This window comes from Micropterus dolomieu, linkage group LG10, assembly GCF_021292245.1.
Source record: "Micropterus dolomieu isolate WLL.071019.BEF.003 ecotype Adirondacks linkage group LG10, ASM2129224v1, whole genome shotgun sequence".
NCBI classification, from domain to species: Eukaryota; Metazoa; Chordata; class Actinopteri; order Centrarchiformes; family Centrarchidae; genus Micropterus; species Micropterus dolomieu.
Genome location: NC_060159.1, coordinates 5,270,313 through 5,280,534, shown reverse-complemented (window position 1 = coordinate 5,280,534; position 10,222 = coordinate 5,270,313). Strand labels below are relative to the sequence as shown.

The 10,222-nt window shown below is 41.9% G+C and overlaps 1 long non-coding RNA gene across 1 annotated transcript; it reads left to right on the top strand.

Moving 5' to 3' along the window:
• The first annotated feature begins 9,252 nt into the window (after positions 1-9,252).
• Positions 9,253-9,946, top strand: LOC123978004. The gene is made up of 3 exons (XR_006826833.1): positions 9,253-9,411; positions 9,607-9,636; positions 9,887-9,946. It is a non-coding gene; the product is annotated as an uncharacterized LOC123978004 (long non-coding RNA).
• Positions 9,947-10,222: the final 276 nt, after the last annotated feature.

Below are 10,222 nucleotides of genomic sequence, written 5' to 3'. Positions count from 1 at the left end.
GTATCTCTTACTATCACTCCCAGCCTCTCCACCTTCCTCCTTTTTTCAACTGCTTAAGAAAACCTTCTCCAACTTTATTTGGCATAAAAAGTGCCCACAACTCAGGTTGTCCTTACTGTATCTACCATATGATCGAGGTGGTCTGCAACTTCCAAATCTCGCATGGTACTACTGGGCAGCGCAAATTAGGGCAAGTATGTTCTACTTTTGGAACCATCCTCTGGCTTGGGTTACACTGGAATCTTATTCGACTGTAGTGCCTTTGCCTTCATATTTACACTCAGCAGACACAAAAAGACTCCTTAAACTTACTAAAAATCACTTCATGAAAAATACAATATTGATTTGGCATAATGCTCTTGCCTATCTAGGTGAGAAAAAAACGCTTTTGACAACGATGACTTTAAATCAGGCAGAGTAGGTTTCACTAAAGTAAATAAACATTTTTTAAGTATCTCTAAATTTAAGAAGTTATATAAACAAGGTAATAGTAGTAGTTTGAGCCTTCCCCCTTTATGGACATTAGAAGACATCACATTGAAAAACCTTCAAGCTAGGGGGCAAGTGCCTGTGTTATAAAATCTGTTCGTCAGTAAATCCAAGGAATCCTCAGAGAACATTTTGCGAGCATGGAATACAGATTTGGAAGATAAGGTAACTGAGGCAGAGTGGTCAAATCCTGTTCAATGTCCCAAACCCAAACTGTTAATACAAATACCAAATTGCTGCAATAAAAATGGTTGAGTAGGCAGTACATTACGCCAGGCTACGTTATTTTAACCCCCAAATCCCTGATACATGAATTAAGTGTAACAGTCAGAAAAGTTCATTGTTGCACTGCATATGAGATTGTTCTCACATTAGTGAGTTTTGCAGGAAGGTGCTACATCTCGTTAGTCATATTATTGGCATAAGTTTACCTCTTAATCCCAAACTATGTATTCTGAACATTTATCCTGACAATTTTGTGATTTCAAAGAATAAATCCTCTTTACTTGCTGTCTGCATTTTGGAGGCTAAACGGTGCATCGGTCATTGGTACTCACAAGCTGTATCACCATGACAAGGAGAATATTTTTTTGGAAGCTTGACAGAGAGAATGTTCTTTGCATCTTTGACTGTGAAAAACTCACATTAATGGCTTAGAATACTTGAACAGCAGCCAACTTGAACAATATAAGGTCCAGCTTCTCAACTTGAACTGCCCCTGACCTGCCACACAATTGCGCATATATCGTTACCCATAAATTACAACAAAACAAATCAAGTTCCAGTACCACTGTAATGCACGATTATTTGAATTAATAACTGTTAAGTAATCTCTTACACCAACCTACTAGTTGCTAGAAGCAACTAGTTACTAGAAGCAATAATATTACAGTAACGTGTTACTGAGTAACTGCCCAACAAAGTTCCTGTAGTAATAAGTGAAATCTGAACACACAGATATTACACAGTCATATTATATATTTTCAGATTCAGCTGGACTTACACTACACCTCCAATGTTGCAAAATCACAAATAAACGTCTATAGATAAATCCAGAGACCACAGTAAAAACACATTTCTTACAACTCCAGAACTTTCTTCAGTATCAAAGTAGTCCTGTGATAGTTATCTGCACATCTTTTGGTACATTGCAAACAGAAACTGCTAATAGCTAATTTAACATATCTTTAATGGCACCAATTTGACCAACTGTAAAAAAATATTGTTTAAAAGGCCAGCACCAGTACTTGGGATATTCTACCCCCTCTCACATCTTTATTTTAAGCATAGGCTGAAGAAAATATCCCACAGTATAACTCACTGAATGACGGCATGCCCTCAAACTTGACTAACTACAAGTTTTCTTTTCACTTATGAGGAAGGTGCTGACGTTTTTATATTGTTGGCGTCCTGGTAGCATTGTTACCTGCTTTCTTATCAGTACAACCTCACATAACACCACTTTCAAGAATGTATATCATCAGTCATTAATTTAAGTAATACATGTAGGCCTGTACATTTCTTCTGACTGATTTAGTAATGAGAAATCTTTGTGTTGTTTTCTCTCTTTAGTCAGGATGGCTTTACCAAAGGCAGTAGGATACATGGTTGTTCTTGTGGTTATATGCTACAGTCTGGAGGCTCAGGGATACACACAGTCTCTGGATTCCTCTGATTATGTCCTCCAAGTTGTTCTAAACATCTCTGACCTGGAGCACCTCCGAACGCTTTTAAACACGTTCAGTCCTGTGCTCATCAACAACACTGTTGAAATTAACAGCATTGCCGCAACAACAGGTACAACTAAATCCACTCATTTGTTGCCATTGTTTGCCAAAAATAAATATCTTTTAACTTTACGAGTAAACATGTCATAAATCATTGATGTTGTGTGCTGCTTCTTCTTCACATAGTGTGTTCACCAAATACGACTGGATACCAGTGCAGATGTGAGCCGAGTTTTGCTTGGTCATATAACAGCTGCATTGACTATGGAGCCTGTGATGCGATCATCGATGACACATGTGGATGCATTAATGGGCTTCCAGCTGACGGCCAGTACTGCCAGCTTAACACCAGTCTACCAGGTACTGTAGGCCCAGCACAACCAAAAGAGATGTAGATACATAATCTCATTGGACTCTGATGTGTATCACCTGGGAAAAAACCTACATGTTCATTCTGTGTTCATATTTCATCATTATTGAATAAATCAGTGGTGGGTACATTTACTTAAGTACTGTACTCGAGTACAAATTTGAAGTGACTGTACTTTACTTTACTCCACTACATTTAGTGTAGTTACTTTGCTAAAGAAACTGCTCAAAAGTAAAAAGGGAACACTAAAATAACACATCCTAGATCTGAATGAATGAAATAATCTCATTAAATACTCCTTTCTTTACATAGTTGAATGTGCTGACAACAAACTCACACAAAAATTATCAATGGAAATCAAATATATCAACCCAAGGAGGTCTGGATTTGGAGTCACACTCAAAATCAAAGTGGAAAACCACACTACAGGCCGAACCAACTTTGATGTAATGTCCTTAAAACAAGTCAAAATGACACTCAGTAGTGTGTGTGGCCTCCACGTGCCTGTATGACCTCCCTACAATGCCTGGGCATGCTCCTGATGAGGTGGCGGATGGTCTCCTGAGGGATCTCCTCCCAGACCTGGACTAAAGTATCCGAAAAGTCATGAACAGTCTGTGGTGCAACGTGGTGTTGGTGGATGGAGCGAGACATGATGTCCCAGATGTGCTCAATTGGATTCAGGTCTGGGGAACGGGCGGGCAGGTCCATAGCATCAATGCCTTCCTCTTGCAGGAACTGCTGACACACTCCAGCCACATGAGGTCTAGCATTGTCTTGCATTAGGAGGAACCCGGGGCCAACCGCACCAGCATATGGTCTCACAAGGGGTCTGAGGATCTCATCTCGGTACCTAATGGTAGTCAGGCTACCTCTGCCGAGCACATGGAGGGCTGTGCGGCCCCCCAAAGAAATGCCACCCCACACCATTACTGACCCACCGCCAAACCGGTCCTGCTGGAGGATGTTGCAGGCAGCAGAACGTTTTCCACGGCGTCTCCAGACTCTGTCACATCTGTCACATGTGCTCAGTGTGAACCTGCTTTCATCTGTGAAGAGCACAGGGCGCCAGTGGCGAATTTGCCTATCTTGGTGTTCTCTGGCAAATGCCAAATGTCCTGCACGGTGTTGGGCTGTAAGCACAACCCCCCGCCATTAAATTCCCAACCTAAAACATCTGTTCTACCATAGTAGGTAAATGCTTTTTAGTTTTCTATTGCTTTTGTTTTAATTAGAAGCTTATTTGTGTTACTATCCTGTACACAAAACAAGGAACCACCTGCTTCCTCATATTCTTTTGCATGACCTTAAATAAAGTAGGAATGAGGAACTTTTACATGTAAATGGAGGCATGCAAGTCCCACATGCAGATTTAACTTTAATCAGATACCTGGTTTCAGCAAATGCCTGAGGAAAAGAACATGTAGATAGATACAGTCTCTACCAGGTTTTCTAGTTGTGTGATAACAGAGTTTTGATTGAAAAGATTACACCTGTTTGGCTTCATTCCATAAAATGTTTTGCTTTGCATGGCTAAAGTACAGTAGACTCTTTAATTGTAAAGGAGCCAGCACTCCTGTACTCACTGACCCCAACTCGTTCACCAGAGACCTGGGCCCGTATTTATCAACCTTCTCAGAATTACTCATAAGAACACTGCTAAGAATTGACTTAAGAGTAAAAAAATTCTTGGCTCTAAGCTGTGCTTAAAAGTTAGTTATCAAGCATCATTGTCCTAATTTGAATGAAGAGTAGGACTAAATCTTAAGTGTCAGTCATAGTGCTGATTTACGACACTTTGCTGTGCTGCAAACAGGATTTTGGATGATGACGTAGCCAAGGACCAATCACTGAATACATTTCCTTATTTAAAAATATTCTCAGATAAATTCACATTGAATGGTGAAATCCCTAAGAAATGAAAGATAAAAAAGTTAATCTTTATATGAGCCCCATCAAATACACCTACTACTCCTGTATTGTCGGCTTTTTGCATGAACTGTGTTTGCTTCTGTCGGATTACGGGGGGTGTGGATCTGTAGCCTAGTGCTATAATTGTTTCCATGACTATTCAGCTTATTGATGGTTGTGACAGCCAAAATCGTCAGCATTGCTGCGTTTGTCCTGTGGCAAATAAATGAAACGTCATCTCCACCTTCAATGTAACTGAGATGACGTCCCTCACCGTCTCGCTGATAAGGATTCTGTCCGACCCCGTCGTATTAACTGTGTGTCATCAAATAAGTCAGAAACATTTTTCCTCTTCTGAAAGATTTGTGCATGTCTCCACATTGCCATCACAAGCCCCTACTGGCAGCTCCTAACCACTTGAGAGACCTTTCGAGCTGTCTTAAATAACTGGGAGTGTGAGTGATTCTTAGCTTTTTTTTACTAGGAAACTCAACAAATGTAACCTATTGGCCTCAGGTGAAGATACCAACGATGGTCGTTCAGTCTTGGCCACAGGTAGTCTTAACGACTGTAATGACTGTCGTCACAGCAACAAGGAACACTAACGAACCAGCGGTATCGATCACCCGGGCCAACGACCCCACTGAGGTTAAATAGCTGAGTTTCCCTGCAAGTCAGTCAGAACTGAAGAAGTCCTTTGGATGAGGGACGAAACGTCTTCCAGTATCTTCAACCAAGTCCAGTTGCCCTTGATTTTAACCTTTGTTGGATAACTATGACCTGGATGACTGAGAATCTTCATAGACATCTTGCTTATCATTTTGGGATGTACACCCTCAGATTGGTACGGGAGTATGAAAGGACAGCCAGGAAAATTGCAGACTACAGGAACCATCTACGATTCAACCTGAGATGCCGACAACACAAACTTATTCCCAACAGCCTACACTTAGGGTCCACGGTAAAAGGACACAGAGCCGGAATAATGCTGGAGAAAGCACAACACCAGCTACTGAACAAGAGACTGAGACAGATACACTTCACAATTGAAGCCCTGAACAAAGAAATGGACAACATACACCACAAACTAGAAACATATCTGCCCAATACAGCACTGGGAACGGTCATGGACTTCATCAAGAAAGCACAGCTATCCCAGCACAACAAGAGCAAAGAAAGACAGACCCGGAAATTCCAAAACCTACAGTCCAGAGCGAGCTGCACCAACAGAACAGGAGAATTGTCTTGGAGGAGAAAGGACAACAACCCCACAACACTTGAAACAGACAACAGATGGGTGAAAAACCTGTCAGATAGGGAACTCACCCAACCAGAGAAAGACATTCTGGCCAAAGGATTAAACTTCGCCATTACACCACAGCAACTACCTATAGTAGACCTCATCACAGCCACAGAATCGGCCATTAGGAAAAACAAATTAACAGAAACAGAAGCGGAACAGCTCAGACTAAAGGTATCTGCAGCCCTTTCTAATGCGAAGGCCCCCCCTTCCAACCTCACCATCCAAGAAAGGAAGGCTGTGACATCTCTGAGCAAGGATCAAAACATCACTATCCTACCTGCTGACAAAGGAAGATGCACGGTAGTACTTAACACAGCTGACTACCAGTACAAAGTCAACACACTACTAATGGACACAAACACGTATGAGACACTGAGACGAGACCCAACCAGCGGATACAAGAAAAAGGCCATAGAATGTGTACAACAGTTACAGAAGGACAACACCATCACCCGTGAACAATATTACCGTTTGTATCCTGGAGAAGCCATTCAAGAAGGAGCCCCACTCAGGCCGATTATCAGCAGCATTAACTCGGTCACCTACAACATTGCCAAACACATTTCTACCATCTTAGCTCCATTGGTGGGAAACACGCCTCACCACGTCCAAAACTCTATTGACTTTGTAAACAAAGTTCGAGGACTAAAACTGGATCCAGATGAAACCATGGTATCCTATGACGTGACTTCTTTGTTCACCTGCATCCCCACCATAGAGGCAGTAGAAACCGTTAGGACACGGCTAACACAAGAATACACCCTGGACAACAGAACTAGACTCAGCCCTGACCAAATCTGCAAATTACTCGACCTCTGTCTAAACACCACCTACTTGCAGTACAAAGGTGGATTCTACAGACAGAAGCATGGCTGTGCCATGGGCTCACTGGTATCCCCGATTGTGGCAAACATCTACATGGAAGAAGTGGAGAATAAAGCCCTCAACCTCAGCCCTCAAGAACACACTAAGACAGATGCTGGTACACCCCAAAGACCGCACACCCAAACACAAGAAAAGCAATCTAGTGTATGCGGTCCAATGCAGTGAGGAATGCACAGACCTGTATATTGGGGAGACTAAACAACCACTACACAAACGCATGGCTCAACACAGAAGGGCCAACTCCTCAGGTCAAGACTCTGCAGTCTACTTACATCTGAAGGACAGAGGACACTCGTTTGAGGACCACCAGGTGCACATTTTAGACAGAGAAGATGGATGGTTTGAAAGAGGTGTCAAGGAAGCCATCTACACCAGTGTTGAGAAGCCGTCATTGAACAGGGGAGGGGGTCTACAACACCACGAAACGTCTTCCAGTATCTTCAACCAAGTCCAGTTGCCCTTTTAACCTTCGTTGGGTCTCTACAGACTGCAACTGTCCCCACCCTCTGGAAAACAGCCACCATCATCCCTCGCCCCTCTGAACTCAATAATTACAGACTAGTAGCACATACCTCCATAATAGCAAAATGTCTTGAGAAACTGGTACTGAACACAATCTTCCTGGTTTTCTGCCTATTGCATGATCAACAATAAATCTGTAACCTGTTTTTCACTTACAGAACACAACCCAGACTCTCAAACCAGTGTAACATTAACTAAATGAAACTGTAAGGTTAAATGATCAACAATAAACCTGTAACCTTTTTGCAGCCAACGTTAATAATTAACGTGATGGCAGCCAGCGGGATGATAAATTATTACGTTAATGGACTACCACAAGTTTGGCAAGCAAAGAAACACTCATTCATCTTTTTATAACGAACGACAGTCGTAGTTAACCTCTCGTAGGTCGTAGCTAAAGCAAGAAGCAAGCTAACGTTAGATGGCCAATGCTGAGCTAAATATGTTTACTAACCTCAGGTTACTAACCTATTTTGCGTTCAGTGCTTCTTTGTTTGGGTATTGTTGTATGAAGATTTCGAGTCAAAGTTTATGATGAATGGCACAGCAGCTGACACCGGTGTTTGTTGTCCTCTCGCACGTGTGGCTACGCCCAGCTGATACTATGTGTTGCGTAAGCAGGTTATAGGTAACGGAGGGAGCGGAATAACAGCAAGCTCATCAGAGCTTTCCTAAAAATAAACATTGTTCACGAGTCCCGCACCTCGAGTCCAAGTCAAGTCTGAAGTCTTTTGAGGACGAGTCTCAAGTCGAGTCTGAAGTCACTGTGGTCACTTAAGCGTGATTCGAGCCCGAGTCTCAAACTCGAGTCCCCATCTCTGATGCCTCCTTTACACTCCTTCAACATCTGGATTCCCCTTGCTGTTATGCCAGAATTGTCTTTGTAGACTTAAGCTTCACCTTCAATTAAGATTCAATACCACACCCTTATGATCACACAACCCAACATCTCCACATTCCACCTCTCCTCCTTTGCTGGATTCAAAATTGTCAGTGGCAGACCACAGGCAGTGAGGGTGGGAAGCACTAGATCCACCACCATCACTATCAAAACCGGAGTTCCCCAGGGCTGTGTCCTCAGCCCCTTTCTATACACATTGTATACCAATGACTTCCTTAGCCTCTCCCCCATTAGAAAATACTTGATGACACAGCCTTACTCGCCCTACTCACCAACATGGAATCATTTACAGCATGTCACTAATCCGTTGCCCACTTCTCCCAATGGTGTAGACAGTCACCTCCTCATCGTCACTCTCCACCCCAATGCCCCATCTACATCAATGACCAGCCAGTAGAACTTGACAGCTTCAGTTCTACATCTGGGACAATAAAATTTGTTTTGATCACCATGTCACAATCAGATGCTGCCATCAAAGACTCTTGGTCATGGGTAAACTCAGGACTCTCTTAGACAAACCACACCTCCTGCTTCTCCTGCATCGTAGTAGCCACCCTCTCAACTCATGTTTCAACCCTCTCCCCTCAGGCCGCAGATACAGACAGCTACTCTAAAAAAGAAGCACGCCTTGTGAAAGAATGTATACAGTTTGTTTAGTGAGAAATTCATCATGATTTCATAATTGAATGTTATTCAAGCAACAGGTTAAGCTATAAAGGTTAATGAACAAGAAACATTGGCATCGACATAATTCAAAAGGACTTCACTGCACATAGTGAAAAGTGTTGTGAATATTGTTGTATATGCTGATGACAGACTCCTGTCATGGACTTTCACCTGTTTTCTTCCACAGAAGTCGTTATATATGACATTGCTCTAATCCTTGAATGGCGTATCCCAGTCTCCAGTGTGCCATCAGATTTCATTGTACTATTCAGGAACACTGTGAGAAAGGTCTTGCTCCCCTACACCATCACTCAGTCTTTAAATGTAACAGGCTTAAATTTCACCACAGGTAAGAACTGTTTCTTATTTTTTTACTTGTATGATCTGTTTGGCTGATTGAATTATCTTTTATCCAATGGTGTATGATTTATAAAGTATGACTTGAATTGTTTTGAATTGTCTTTAAAAGGATGCTATCCAAACTCCACTGGAGGACTGCAGTGTCACTGTGAGGAGCAGTTTGCTTGGTCATGTGACCAGTGCAACATCTACGGTGCGTGCAGCAATGCCACCAGCCAAACCTGTGGGTGCATAAATGGACTTCCGTCTGATGGAGCGCTCTGTGAACCAATCACAAGTAAGCATTTCTGTTTAGTAGTAGTTCAAATAAAAGTTTTGCTAGAAAATTTACAAATGAATATCTACTGTATCTGGCTGACTGTCCTACATGTGTTGACATACGCATGTTCATGTTGATTAGAATAGAAGTCATTTTGTTTTCCTTAGCAGATAAACAAGTTGTATTCATTTCATCTCCAATGTTGCCCCACAGATATCACACCGTGTCCAACCCCACCTCCTGGTATGTGAATATTTTTCTTTTTGTTGAATGGATACAATTTCAGAGTCTGAAGTAGTTGAAGATACTCTTTGGAAAATTAAAAATAATATATTGATCTAAAAGAACATTTATTGACTCCAAGTGTTGCAGAATACTTAGATCGACTTAATTCAAAAGGACTTCACTGCACATGGTGAAAAGTGTTATGAATATTGTTGTATATGCTGATGACAGACTCCTGTCATGGACTTTCACCTGTTTTCTTCCACAGAAGTCGTTATATATGACATTGCTCTAGTCCTTGAATGGCGTATCCCAGTCTCCAGTGTGCCATCAGATTTCATTGAACTATTCAGGAACACTGTGAGAAAGGTCTTGCTCCCCTACACCATCACTCAGTCTTTAAATGTAACAGGCTTAAATTTCACCACAGGTAAGAACTGTTTCTTATTTTTTTACTTGTATGATCTGTTTGGCTGATTGAATTATCTTTTATCCAATGGTGTATGATTTATAAAGTATGACTTGAATTGTTTTGAATTGTCTTTAAAAGGGTGCTATCCAAACTCCACTGGAGGACTGCAGTGTCACTGTGAGGAGCAGTTTG